The sequence below is a fragment of the Tympanuchus pallidicinctus genome, unplaced genomic scaffold (assembly GCF_026119805.1).
Source record: "Tympanuchus pallidicinctus isolate F22 unplaced genomic scaffold, pur_lepc_1.0 scaffold5, whole genome shotgun sequence".
NCBI lineage: Eukaryota > Metazoa > Chordata > Aves > Galliformes > Phasianidae > Tympanuchus > Tympanuchus pallidicinctus.
This window is the reverse complement of record NW_026294769.1, coordinates 46,553,440-46,568,943: the sequence shown is the minus strand read 5'-3', so window position 1 is coordinate 46,568,943 and position 15,504 is coordinate 46,553,440. Positions and strand designations below refer to the sequence as shown.

General features: G+C 34.4%; 1 long non-coding RNA gene across 1 annotated transcript; it reads right to left on the bottom strand.

The window, feature by feature from the left end:
* Positions 1-11,372: 11,372 nt before the first annotated feature.
* LOC128090997 (uncharacterized) lies at positions 11,373-12,951 on the bottom strand. Its single transcript, XR_008211181.1, has 3 exons — positions 12,870-12,951; positions 12,352-12,409; positions 11,373-11,805 (listed from the first exon to the last, which is right to left on the bottom strand). It is a non-coding gene; the product is annotated as an uncharacterized LOC128090997 (long non-coding RNA).
* Between the last annotated feature and the right edge of the window lie 2,553 nt (positions 12,952-15,504).

The following is a 15,504-nucleotide window of genomic DNA, read 5'->3' as shown; positions in this document are numbered from 1 at the left end:
TGATTGCAGTAAAATAGCTACGAAAACGATCTCCTTGCAGTTGCCAGAAAGTTGCATATGGTTTCTGATTTGTGGAGGGAGGGAAAAAAGACAACAAAAAAGAATTGTAAGACAGGCTTTGTTTATCAGACTAATGGTCAAATATTGGGTGACTGCATACATTTCCATTTCAAAAAAAGAAATTACAGCTTCTTAAATTAAATGTATAGAATTAAATGAAAGTAAAATTTTTCAAAACAATAAATGAAGCCTTTACTATTTATCCATCTTTTTTTTTTTTTTTTTTTTTTTTTTTTTTTCAGTTTTATGACCAAGGCATTAACTTAATGAGTGTTTCTTCTTTAATCTTCAACTGCACTCTGCTTTCAAATTTATAGTAAACTGAAGCCACTTCTCCATTGACAGGGCAGAAGAGGAGACTATGTAATCTGTGATAGAAAATTATTTGTATTTTATCTGATGTCACAGTTATGTACATGCCTATGTAAGAAAATAAAGAGATGGAAAGGTAGAACTGGAAGAAATGTGCTGATCTACTGGGAAGCTGAGAGGGCTGAATGATACTGTGAACTTGACAATTAACTTAATAAAAGTATTGCTACATATACAACACAACATGCTTTAGCTGGAATATTTAACAGCCAGCTGTCTGATATTGAGACTCAGAGCCTTGCTGGTGCTACTGGTTAGGGGTACTTTTTGCAGGAAAACCTCTGGTTGCCACAGAATTGGATACACCAGGTATTAAGTACACATAAAAATCTCCTATTTTACTCTAGAGTTTCACAGATGTGGCTAAGGATGCTTTCAAGAAGCAAAGAAACTCCAAATAGCAAAGAAGTGGCCTCTCTGCAGAAAGCTAGTTAAGAGGAACCTAACTTCTGGTTCTTCACAAGATGCCAAGGAGATCCATTGTTTCATTGACAACTCTACCTCTAAAAGAAGATGAGTATTTTTTTTCCTCTTCAGTTCAAATCTGCACATTTACCAGACTGTCTCTAATATTTTTATCATAATATTTTTACCATTTTTTACTAGATCAGTCTTCACCTGAGAGTTTACATCTATAAACTTTGCATCCGATGATCATCCAAGACATCCAGAGGATTTTTTCCATCACATCTATGACTGAATTTTGACTTTGGTTACAGCTAGAGCAGAGAAGTTCCAATGGAGCTATAAAGGTAGATATTTGTTTTGTTTTTTTCACCACCATTTTTAATATTTAAAAGTTTAAACTTATTGAAAATTACTTGGCTTTATTTTAACAAAAAGTATTTTGGACAAATATATTAACAGTATCAGTTTCTACCTAGATAGTTTTATCTGGTTCCACAAACAAACAAAAAAAGCCAGCACAAACAATGAAAACCAAATAGATCTTTCCCTCAGTGCTTGTGCATTCACAACAGATTATTAGAGGGACATAAAATTTAATACCATTAATTTAATTTAATATTGAAATGGACAAAATTCATAGTATTACTAAGAACTAAGACAAACTAAGATAATAATGTCTGTGAACTAAAATGATGTCACCTAATATTTTGCATTCTGTATCAACCTCTATTATCATAAAGCAAATATACTAGTAAGCACACCTTTTTTAAAAAACGAAATAAACAAAAAGATTTATTCTGTTCGGAATACAGAACGCCAATGAAAGAAAGTGGAAGCACATATCTATATGAAAAAAATAAGTTTATGGTCCAAGTGTAACATCCCATAATGTTAATGCATCTGACAAACTTAATTTAAAATGGTTCCTGTTGTGTTAGGATTAAAGAATGTGCCAAGGGCAGCACTTATAAAAACTAAGTGACACTGCTGTGGTACTTCAAGAGCAATTGTTAAAGCATTCAGAGTATCAACACCAATACTTTGATTTACTGCCAGACACAGCAGAGAAACAGGTCTCAGGTACAAACACATCAAATACCACATACAAACTGTTCTCTTTGAAAATCTAAATTAGAGAAGAGAGAAAAGGCTCTCTTAAAACACTGAGGATGTGTTTTGCTAACATTCTAGAAAAAAAAACCTAAAGATTTACCACACACACACACACACACACAAAAAGCTTCTGGGGGCATGATACAGTGCAGTCAGTAAAACAATCAAAGGGAACAGTCAAAGTACAGGAACAGAAATATGCACAGAAGCTAAGAGCAATCAGTGCTACCGTCATTAACACTGGCAAGCAAGTTGAACACAAGACGGACATTAGAAGGAATTCTTCAGTAAATATATATTCACTATCACATTCACCTGAAATTGCTTCAGTGAAATTTCCAAAACTGAAAACATGGAAAGAGAACTGTAATGACCAGCCAAGTTCTATTTGACAAGAGAATTATGGTAGTGGTGGAGTATGTAACCCTCTATTATTTTGTGACAACACCCTAGAAAAACAAGTTCTAACGTTAGGAATAGAGCTTTTCAAATCTTAATATTCAGCTTTGCTTTTACTATAGAAAAATTCCTACTGACTGTGAGTGTGATGAGAACAGTAACTGCTTTACTTGACTAAAAGCTTGGAAGATTGAGTTCTTCATCAAAAACATCTAATTATTAGAACGAAAGCAAACAGAGAGGTCAACTCTGTTTACTCTTATGTAAAAAGAGAAAAAAAACACAAATTACATGTAAGAAAATGTTCTTTCTAGCTGTTGCATTATAAACAGTACTAGTGTGAAGCATTCATGCTAAAAAGGACACAATTTAATGGCATTAACACTTCCATAAAACTAAAAAAAAATTTAATCACAGCTGAAATATTATATGCTGTATTTCAAGTAGAGTGAATCATTCCCTGCACATGTGAAGTTATGATAGACTCAACTTGATGAAGTATGTAATTTGAAATTCTTAAGTTTGTAATTTGAATGATTACTTTGTCTCACTGTAAGCTGCTTAGGCTTTTTCATTTATAAAGCTGAAACATTTGGTTATACAAACATGGCATCAACATAACTTGTCATACAATCCTTTGTTTTTTAATCATCTTCTACTGATAATCTAAATGATGATTAGTCTTGTCTCAGTGATTTCTTTGCTCTTCTAATACACATTTGTATTAATCCCTACTACATATTTTGATTTATTCTTAATTTTTTTCAAGAACAAGACCATATTAAAATCCTTTTTAAAAGCTAAAACGATTAGAAAATAACATTTTAGAAACATTTGAAATTGTGAAAAAGATTTTGTGAATGCCAGATGTGCAGAAATTCACATTTTAAAGCCAACCGTGGCCTAATGCCATTAGTTAAGAGAACTGAAATTAAATAAAATCTTTGATGAATGCAAGAAATTAATTTACATGTTGTAAATATTATTTTCTTGCTGTACTGAACTATGTATACAATATATATTGTACAAGATTGTTTTAGCTCTGCAGAAATTTGGCATTTCTTCCTTGCTGTATTATTATCACACACACACACACACACACACACACACACACACACACACACACACACTAGGACTTTCTGGAGATAATTCAGCTGCTTTCTCTATTGTTTGACTTGCTGCTTTTCAGTGCCACAGCTGAAATTGCAGCAACAAATATCGGTTCCTCAAAGCAAGAGGCATTCTCAGTCTCAAAAGAAAAAAAAATAAAAATAAAAAATTCAAGCTCCTCACCGCTGAGAAGAGACATAAATTACATGTCAGATCAGTGTAAGCAGAAGTTAACAAAGAATATTGCGCTTCTCCTTAAAAATACATTACACAGTCAACATTTTATGCAAGGTCATTACACACATGCTGCACATAAGGCTTGCAACAGAAAAGTTATTCCTGTTCAGTTCTGCTAGAGCAGCTTTGCTATCATGTGACATATATGGAAAAACACTCAGACTAGACAGAAAGCTGTACAGTACTTGATCCCAAGCACTAGAAGGCTCTCAGTCTTTCTATGGAGTTATTTAGGGGCAAAATATCTGGACAAGAATGGCTTTAGACACTCAAGATTCCCTCAGCAGACTCAAGTTAGTCACAGTAACAGTGACAATATCTGTAACACAAAGGACATTAAGGAGAACAGATGGATGTTCAGAAAACAGATACATAGGAAGAGTAAATTCGATACCTACAGTTTAGCTGTAGGCCCCCTAAAAAATTAGTCTTCAGATTCTGGATTCAACCAAGAATCAACATTACAGATCACATCTAAGCATTAAGAGATAACTTGGTTAAATTACGTGCATCATCAAGGAACAAAACTGAAGATGACAACAAAAAACTAGCCTAAACTTGGTGCACTTCCAAAAACAGAGGCAAACTACTAAGCACTCTCAAAAAGAGCAAGGTATCATAAAGCTTGAACTGTGAGAAGAAGGAAGAAAATGGGCAAGTTTATACTGGAATTCCAAATGGGTGCTTTCAAAGAACAGAAATGAAGTTGATTTGCCTTTGACAGAAAAATTTATACATTCAAGGAGAGAAAAAATAAGATTATGAGCAAATCTGGTGAGCCAGCTAGCATCCATAATGGTCGTTAGACACTAGAAAGAAAAGGTCAAAGGATTTATTTCAAAGAAGAGGGTTCCAGAACAGACAGCGAGACTCAACAATGTGAGATACAGCTACATTGTTAATTATGCAAGCAGGAAATGGAGAACCAGTAGTTAAAATGGGAAATCAAAAAGTAGTTATTTTTTGAATGGCTGCCTAGAAGAGCAAAGACATAGGTGGGAGAGAATACTAACAAAAGTCAACACAAAAACATACAAAGAGGACAAATAATGGATTCAGAAGGATTTTTTTTCAAGTTACTTTTCCTAAAAATTTATCAGACTTGATTGTATTTTCATGTTCAGTTTTACAGTTCTTCACATTTTTTGTCCCAGGAGTAATTCTCTTGAAACTCGAATTCTTATGAACACAAGCACAGACATATACAGACATGGAGGTATTTGGTAGTGGCTCCTCAGCTACTCTGTCTTCTTGGGTGGGTTAGAACAGTCATCCATTCCTATTTTTACCTGCAAACTAAGCATTGATTGGTGTGAAATTTCAGAAAGATAACAACTTTTGTGTCTTCAACTTCCTGTAACTATACACTTTCTAAAATTCCCCATTTATTTATTTAAAATAAATGCATAATGCCCACAAATGCATTTGGTGTCTCCACATGAAGGTGACTGTAACCGTACAGATAGCAGACTAGCTTCACTAAGTAATGATGTGGTGAGGAGATAGTGAAAGAACTGCTAAAATCTGGGTTGCTTGTGTGAGCAACCATGCATAGAGACTTTTGAAGTGCAGAAGAGGCAAGCATATCCACATTGTTTCAGTCAGAGATCAAGAAGACTTTGCAGAAGGCTCTTATCAGGAGAATAGCTCAGGTTGGAAGGGACCTCAAAGACCATCTAGTTCCAATCCCTTGCTGACCACTATAACAGCAAGGATGAGGAGCTACGAGATATGGTTTAGTAGCTTGTGGTAGCAATGATAATGGGAGGGCGGTTGGACTAGATGATCTTGCAGGTTGTTTCTGACCTTATGATTCTATGATTCTATGATCAAGCACTAGATCAGGTTTCCCAGGGTCCCATCCAGCCTGGCCTTGAACACCTTCAGGAATAGGGCAGCCACAGCTTCTCTGGGCAGCCTGTGCCAGCACCTCACCACCGACTCAGTGAAAAATTTCTCTTCTCCACCTAATCTAAGTCTCCCCTCTGAGAGAGTGAGAGTTAGAAAGAAAGAGAGAGAATAAGAGAGCAAACTCAGTTAAGGTGACAACATGCCTTAAGCCTTCCCAAAAAGGAAATTTCTCAATTTTACCCTTTTACATTTACTTCAAACAAACCTATTCTCCAGATACCTTTCTGTACTCCTGTAGCCTTAAGCGTACTTGCCATCCAGTAGCCAAGATTTTGGCTTTAGCTCGTTGTGTAGGCTGTGGTAGAACACTGAAATGGCTGGTTCATAGATCCTGCTGTTTCTTTGCAAGGGACAGACAGTTTCTATGTTGTATTTGCTGAAGCATGCTGGTCTAGAGAGCCTTTGGAATTTATGAGTTAGTTTGGAAATCCTGTGACTCAGTATAGTCTCCTGATAAATTTTATTATTAGAAACTTTAGGAAACAACACCAAAAACAGTGCATGCAGAGTTTCCCTCTATTCTTTTTTAACTTCTTAGCATTCATGTTACAGCCAGTTACTGTAAAAGTCTCAACTTAAAATAGGCTAGAAGTACCGAAACTGCTTTTACAAAATATGGAAACTGATACACAAATACTTCCATAAGGAGAAATCAGAAAGAGATTCAGAAGAAAAGAATCCAAGAAACGGACACAAATGCACAGAAAATACATTTGAGGAATGTTATGGCCTCAAAAATCTTTACTAGTGATCAAATAATCATTTAGGATCTGGTTCTCATTCTTACTAATACACTGGCAATGCAGACAGTTCTTAAAGCAGAAATGAATAATACTTGTACATCTCTTATATAGCAAGAAATTCCAAAATGCTCTTAGTGTAAATTGGGATCTGTCCTGAGATATATGACCATGGATCCTTTGATGTGATGGTTTTGGACAGACTAACATACTTCATTCCATAGATATATGGCCAGGAGTAACTTTATAAGACTGCCAATTAGAGAGTTCTTCCCTTATGGAGTCCTCCTAGGGCAATGACCCTAATCTAAAAAAACATGTAAGTAGAGACTTAATTGTAATGTCAACAGAACTACTCATATGCTTAAAGTTAACCATATGCTTAAAAGTTCTGCTGTCTAAGCATTGTATCAGCTTGCTGATACTACTACTCTTGAAAAGCAGTGGTCAGAATCTCTGGTTAAACCGACCTGTGTACTGAGATTTTCTGGCTCCTGATCACTCAAGTGAAAATACAAAAGAGCCTGTATGGCTAACCAAATGCAGGTGATCTCCTGCTGTATAATCATTCTTAATCACTCTATTCCACTGAGTTCTTCCTCAGCCCCAGTTCTTCAATTTAATTCATTGATACTTTGCATGTAACACCCAGGGCCTTCTGAGAGAGCAAGAAAATTCATCTGAATGAAATCTAGGTCCAAACTAATGTTTTAATTCCTATCATTCCATAGAAAGAATAAAAGATATGTAAAAATTTTTACAAAATTTTGATATTTGTTTTTCCTGCTGAATTTCTTTGCTTTGTATTCTAAAAGACTACTAAACCAGAAATCTATCTTCTGTATTTAGGTGTTTTAATAGGAAGTACAAGTTATTAGCAGGTATGGCAGAAAATAATAAAAATTTCATATTTTTAGTCATATTTTGTAGTGAAATAATCAGTAGAAATACAAATGACTGTAGTCAGAAAGAGGGCAATGCAACAAGACTACAAAGACTCTACTTCAAATTTTTACAATAACTCAATAAAAGACAAAAATGAGATAGAAACACACTGTAGTAGACACTGGTCCTTTCAACTACCATAAGTCCATTTCAAATTTTGAATAATACAACTTAATTTGCTATGAAAAAAAAAAATCTTGCAAACTCAAAAAATTTCTAGAAGTTATTAAGTGCGATGTTTAAATAAATATATTCACAAGAATTACTGCCACATTAAATTTTAGGAAAAAAAAAAAAAAAAAACCTGTAAGATTTTTAAAACCTAACTTCTACATCAAACAGAAACATACATAGAAATATTACCATAAATATGTTTGCACAGTAATTGCTAATAATCCACCAGTTTGGGGAAAAAAAAAAAAAAAAAGTACTACTGCTACTAAGAACTTGTCAAGTGTGTAGCATACTGAGAAGGGGAAAAAAAGAAAAAAGCAAAACGTTATTAATCAGACAAGGTTCACATTAACAGTCTTCCTAAAACAAGCACTGCTGCTTATGAGGCAATGTTTCAAAGTCTGAATTTTACTTATTAATGGCTAGAATGCAACTAAGAAGTCCTTGCTAGTCCTATTCTGATTCTGTGAGAAGAAAAAAGATCCTAACACAGAATAAAGTATAATACAGAAGTGTGGAGACATTAATATACCCTTTTATTACTGTTACTAAATGCATTTGTTCAACACGTTTTATTTGGCTTCTACTTAAATTATATTGATTGTAATAAGAGTGATACTGTGCAATTCTTTCCCCTGTATCATCAGTAAATAATGTAAGAGCTGCCATGAAGTGGCATAATCTTACGTTGTCTGTTTTCTATTTTCTACATGAAAAATAAGAACAGAAATCACTTCCTTTCAACATACATGTTTTATGCATTCATAGCAGTTATAATGGAGATTTTTTTAAAACAAATATTATTTCTTAAGGTTTAGCAGGCCAACATGCTTACAGTTCAACCATATAAAAATAAGCTGTAGCACAAAAAGAATATTTGCCTTAGTCTCGATATAAACTTTAGTAAAAGAAAACAATTTTCCATAGACAATATACCATCTGTCTCTAAACCATGTGAAAAGAAAAGCTTTTAAAATCAAGCCGCTGCTAATGTGACATGTTGAAACATTAATCACCCCCTAAGGCCAATATAATTGTAGCTCCATGTTAATTACCTAACAATTAACAGCAGTAATTTCCAAGGGGCAATCAATGAATTAGCTTGTGATTTTCCCACAGACTTCAGTCCCACACTGCCAGCCTGAATGCATTTCAATCTCTGAACCATGGTTCATCAATGACACTTCTGGTGTATGAAATAAAAATTCATTTGCACCCTCACTAATTAGGCTCGATTATATCCCTGTGTGTATTACAAACTCCATTCACTTGCACAAAATCTCTGCCACAGGCATTTTTCTCCATTTAAAAATTCGTTTTCTATTAAATTAGAAGGTCACCTAGCAGGAAAATGTACTAATCAAGATTTTATCACTAACATATTAAAGGGTTTTAATAAGCAAGTTTAATTAAGTTATCGTAACAAGTGATAATGGCCATCTCCAACCTATCCCAATGTTTATGTAAGTATAGGTACAATATATGCAAAGTGTGCATTCATAAATATTAGCAAGAAAATTATGAACATGCAGTAAAATGATTAAAAATGAACATATACTTTGAAAAAATCCCCATACTCCTTTTACTCTATTTTTTCTTATACATCTGAAGGAATTATTACCTAAACTAAGATTTTTGTCTCCTAGTTCTTTTAAAAATAACAACCTGTCCACATAGCCCTGTAGTAGATTCACACACAGCTTGGTCAGAAAGGATGTTATCTCCAGAAATAAACCTGCTTTTTTATGAATCTGTGTTAATCTGTTGAGAGTTAACCATTAATGTAAATAGAACAAGTTTTTACCTGCTTAATTTGTTAATGACATATAAACTTATTTCTTTAAAGAGTGAAAAATTGAGCACTGGTTTTACATCAAGTAGTATCATGATTTCCTTTTACCTGTGTTTATGTTTTGCAAGCATGAAAAAGGACAAATTTTGCAGCTGATCTGTTCAGGAAGATACAGTGGAAAGAAAGAATACATTACACTTTTTCCTCATTAGTTAATCAGAATTCCAGCAGTATCAATTTTGCTTGTGCAGGGAAAAAAAACAAATGTGAATTAAGCACACTAAATTTGCATCTTTGATTTCAGAAAAGATAGTTCCAATATTGCAAATCCATTTTATCCTGTAATCTATGTCCCATGGGAGATGATGCACTCATTATGAAGGACAACCCTTCTTTCTCTCTCAACTCTTCAGAAAAGATATGGTCAAAATTTTTACCCTAGGCCAAACAGAGACCATGGTGCTTTATCACTAACCCTCTGTCTCCATAAGAGGTTAACGTAAGTCATTTAGCTTCTAAGACAAACCTAATGCCTTTCTATTACAAATATGAAATGGGTAGATAATTCTGTCTTAGGAGGCATGTCTTAGGATGTGGAATGTTGTTCCTAGTTTATCATCTTTTTTTGCTAAGTGCCGTAAAGTTACTGCTAAGATTATGTATTGAGTAATGAATGGTCTTCCATCTGCTTTCTCTTTCCTTCTTCTGGCAAGATACCTTCTTTCCAAATGAGTGAGAGAGGCTCTCCTCCTGCAGAACTGGGCCAGCAGATTCACTGCACTTAAAGTTGTGCTAAAAGTGAAATTCTTCTACATTAAAAACAGTTGAAACAAAATAGAAGTATACCTGACAAGATATGTCAGTTCGGACACATCTGTGGGAATAATTTCAAATGTGTAAAGGTGTGCTCAATTTATGTATGTAGCAAAGAATCAGGGAATGATGAAATTTCAACCTACATGTACATTTTGCTATTATTTGTTAGTAGGATACCCATTTCTGGGGACCACCTGTGAGCTGAAGACCCAAAGAAGCTCATCTGTAAGAGCTAAAATACAGGACCCACTGAAGTCATTTAACGCTCTCTACCTCATCCAAGCATCTCCTGATTTTTTTTTCATTTTATTTTTTCAAAAACCAATGGATATTTCACAATCTTCCTCCGCAATCTACACTAATGCTTAATTATTATACCCACTAGAAAAGTTATCAATTTGCCTGTTATTTGTAAAAAAAATAAAATAAAATCTTGCTCTTTAGATATTGCCTCCTTCATCAACAGATCTTTCAAAAATTCTATTCTTACTTTGCCCAAATAATTTCCTGAGAAATAGATGGTTTTAGAGTTGAGAAAACATTTCTAATCTTCACCTTCTTCCTTTCCTTGGAAATATGCACTTGCATATGAAACCAAGGTTTCATAGTTAAATAGTAATTTTCTTGCTGTCACATTTGCAGGCATATTTCCAAATTAAAAGTCCATGTATTTTAGCAGTGTAAAAGATAAGACACATAATAAGAACCTGTCATCTATATATATATATTTTTAAATGAAATACTTAAACCGGTCCCTTGACTTTTTTTTTTTTTTTTTTTTTTGAGGGGGGCGGGGAGAAAGGTGTTGGTGGTCATCTGCTTAAGGATGAAAATATAAAAGAAAAGTGTCTTCAAAGCTTATTTTTCTTGACAATAAATAAAAGTAAGAAATAAGTGCTCTGGCTATAGATATATTTGCCTTTAGTAAATGTTCATGTTTTAATCCAGGATAACCTAAGTACACGGTGAAGGCAATTGTATCCATGTTACTGGTAAGGACAAGTTTCCCATAGGAGCACACCTCAGCTGTCTAGGACTGCTCATCAATTCATCGATCTTCAATTATTGTATGATCTTCATTAGCAAACACATAATAGCAGAGACATGTGAAGACACTTTCCATTTCCATACTCACTGGAAAAAAAATGGAGAGTAGAGAAAGATAATCACATCTTTTGAGAGGCATTTACAGTAGTAAAGAACTTTGGATCCAACAGTAACATCAGCAGATAGCCAAAGTGAAACTCCTTCCTTAAGGAGGAAGTTTTAATGAGCAATGGACAGCACAGTTTACAAACTTTTTTCAAACATAATTTATTTATAATAATAACAAAGCATTTAACATTAATAAACTGCCCTTTCCCAAGTAATAATAATATTAAATTATTTGAATTACAAAAACATATCCTATGTTTGTTACTCTGAGATTTAGCACAATGTTGTTATCAGAGTCCCACTAACCAAGTATCTATTAACTTCCTTACTCCTCAGATGCACAGATTGTCTTCACTGTATGCTTGCTGATAATCAAGCAATCTTGACAGTTTCACATCAGTGGACACATTTTCCATCTAAATCACAGTTCTAGCAGTGGTTCATAACATTATCCTGACTGCACAAATGAAGGTAGCTGTTACCATTTGCAGCTGACTAAGAGAAGGAGTCACTGATATCCAGAGTTACTGTCAGTGGTTTACAGGCTGTTTGAACAGGAACTTGAACCCTGGACTGATAAACAAAAATAATAAAACCATAACAGTTAGCTACCCCCAAACTCAACATGTTTCTGCCAAACTTTTCACCACTTGTTAATTCAATTTCAAGCGGCCCTTGGACAGTTCCAGTTCTGCACTGCAGAACAGGCTCCAAGATCAAAAAAAAAAAAAAAAAAAAAAAAAAACCAACAAAAAAAAATCAACTCAACAAGTGTTCATACAGATCAGTGTTTTTCAGCACACACATGTACATTTATGAGCACAAGTTTACATGTATAAAAAAAAAAAAAAACAACTCCTATTACTCTCAGTGGGAAAGCAAAGGTGTGCAAGATATGATTCTCTGTACTGCAGTATTTGGGAGATTTAATATTTTTCCCCCACTCTCTGTTATGGGTCATAACTCAAGCTCTCCAAGTGTTTCATATGTAAGATAACTTCTGCAAAATACCATAAAGGAGCTTTTAATGAGGACACTTGCCAAAAAAGTAGGAGGACAATATACTAGACTACGTTCTGTGTACAATATTCTAGGGAGATATTCCAGAAACTGTCTTACCTTGCTTGGCTACAGGCTTTTGTGTACTTCTCATGTACATTTTCATCAATCTCTTCTACTAAAGAAAAAATAATTAGGATTTTAGCCTGAATTTTAAGCTCTTATCCCTGGACATGAAAGACTCAAGCTCTAATCTTCACATCAATTTAAGGAAGAACCTGCACTATTTAGGGTGGAAGTCTGTGTCATTCTACTACTCCTAATGATTCCACCTTGTGAAATGGATAGGTGAGGTATTTATTTTGTATATGTATTCATATACATAGTTTATGCATATGAATATACTATGTACAAACATGCAAACAAACATTAACATATAAAACATTAATTTCATTATAACATTACATAAAAAAAAAGAAACCCAATTTATGCTAATGAATCTGGGAGGAGAAAAAAAAAAAAAGGAAGAAAATTTGAAAACAAGTTCAGGAGAAACCTCAAAACCGGACTTAATAAAAATTACAGTGCTGTCAAAATAGCCAGAAGGAACTCAAAAAAGGTAAGTTAAAGCTCCTAACCATGTTATTGAGCCCATTCTGCACTAAACAAACTATCATCTCTCTAACAGAGCTACCTCTTCATCCATTTTTAATTCCTCCTTACAATCCACCTTTTGCATCTCTCCATGCAAATCACCACCATCTGGGAGAGGTTATCCTGGCAGCCACCTGTAAGCACTTAGGCCATATAGTGAATAACTAATATGTGCACCTGTCCTTACTGTTATTGCATTCTTCTTCTCTTCATATTTGTTACAGCCCCAAACTGTGAAGTGTGAGTAGGAGCTAGATGTTTCTGCAATTTTCTGCCCGTGCAGTAAGACACCAATCCTTTTGCGGAGTTAAAGCTATTATACTTGTAAAGCTAAATATACTAGTAATATGTATTGCTCATCCAGCTTGGTAGGCATCAAATAGCCTACCATATCTGCTGTGAAAACAAAGGAAAACATACAGTTTTCATAAGCAGGCATTACACGTGCATTCCTAGTATAGTAGGCAGACATTCTAGAAAGAGTCAGTGATATCACCTGCATATCTGCTGGCATGGGGCAGGTGGCTATGAAGCCCCAGAGTTCCCCAGTAGGATTTCTTCTACAAATCCAAAGATTTAGTTGGTTTGTTTGTTTGTTTGAAGCTCTGTATTTCCCTGTAGTCTGTCCTCCTACATATTTCAGATCTCAATTAGTATTAAATCCACTTCACTGTTCCATACTTTTATTTCTAGGTACACATTCTCACACCTGGCATCCGGTTTCATACGTTATTCTGCTGCTCCACTCTTCACATAAACTGCACATTCCCTTTTATATGTTTCAGAATGGTACAAACACTTGCTACAAGTTCCTGGTTGTTCCGATGGATGTTTTTGGCTCTGTCTCTCAACAGTGCTCCCCCACGCTCTTTAAAATTGCCTTTGTTGTTAAAAATCCAGTCTCTTTTTAAAAAAAATTTGCATTCCCGCTGTCTCCTCTATCATCATGCATTTCTGTTATAGGCACATCACAAATTGCTGGCTACTACAGTAAATGTAGATGATGGCTTGCCTGTAAATTAGATTTGTGTGTGTAAAACCCATTGCTTGTTTACATGCTGGAACAATGCCAAATACCTGCTCAGATGAAACAAAATATTTATGAATTGGATAAACTGGAAACTTACATCTTTATAGGGTGTTCGGTGTGGATCCAGGTATAATTTGCCTTGCTCTGCCCCAATTTTAATGAAAAAATTTCTCGTTAAGGGCTATTAGAAAAACTGCATTTGTAAAACACACAATTTATATTCGGTAATATTAAAGCAAAGCTTTAAAACAATTCTTTATGAAACAAGTGATCTTAATTACTGTAATTCACATGAATTTAATTACACCAATTTTTAAAAGTAATTTAAATATTGCTTTAAGAGAAGTTGGGTTTTCACAATTGTGATAAAATAACTTGTTTTATGCAAGATACAGAAGAATATAATTTGATCATTTCTTCTGTTAGCCTTTGTTACACAGATTTTTACATAATCATTACTCATAATGTTCTGACAGATAATGCTATTACTAGCGTTACCATCTTTGCTATTATTATAAAAAATCTTCTGGCTTTGTGAAAATTTTAATTTATTAAAATGTAATAAAAGCACATCTAACAAGAACCATAATTTATGAAAATTTTAGATGTGCTGCTTGACATTCATGTCATCAGGCTTCAAAAGTTTCACATCTGAAATGTGAAATTACGCAGATTTATAAAGATCCTTTTTCAGCATGTTAACTGGCACTATCTTCTGTAAAATGTATATGTTTGGCTTTAAAGAGACAGGAGCATGTAATTTTAATGTCAGCACCAGCATCACCAAAAAGTGCTCTGGCAATCAGTGGAAAGGTTTAATAGGTTTCCTGTCTTGTTCTTAATTTGCTGAAATTACAAAATCAATACTTCCAGTTGTAGCTGCAGCTACCCATTTTACTGCTTTAAGATAAAGTCTACGAGAAAGTAACCTTCACTTTCAATTTGTAGCACAGGACATCAGGGTGTTCCTGGCCACTAACTAGTCTTTCTTTTCTTAGCCACTATGAGATATTCTATGTGTGTGATGTTGCCCTTCAAAGGGGAACAATACATTTTGCATTAGGCATAGCTCTCATGGTTTGTTTTCTTTATTTTTAACATCTTATTCTACTCTCTCCTAAGTCACCTCTGCATGGATTGTTCATTATTTCCCTGTTTCTCACTTTTGAATGATACTACAGAAAGAAGTGGCTGCTGTTGGAATGGCCTATTTGTTATACATCCATTTGTCTCCCTTATTACAGAGGAACATATTTTTCTGCTGCACTTGAAAGGGGAAATTCTCCATATCTGATCCTGTTTATAATAGTGAATATGGTTGCAGATATAAAAAGTCTCTGTAAGGACTAAAGAGAGGAACTTGAACAACTTATGCAGGAGAGAGCTCAAGATGTTGCATAGAGCAAGAGAGAAAAACAATAAATACCCTGCTAACTCTCCCTGCTCTTTAAGTGCAGAAGTGAGAAAATCATATGCTTACACTTGCCCATGATCACCTACTCTTCCAACTCAAGTCTAATCTTTGAAATGAATCTTTTGTACTCAAAAATTAAGCTGTACAACAAAGCCTTAACTTTCTTGCCTGTTTC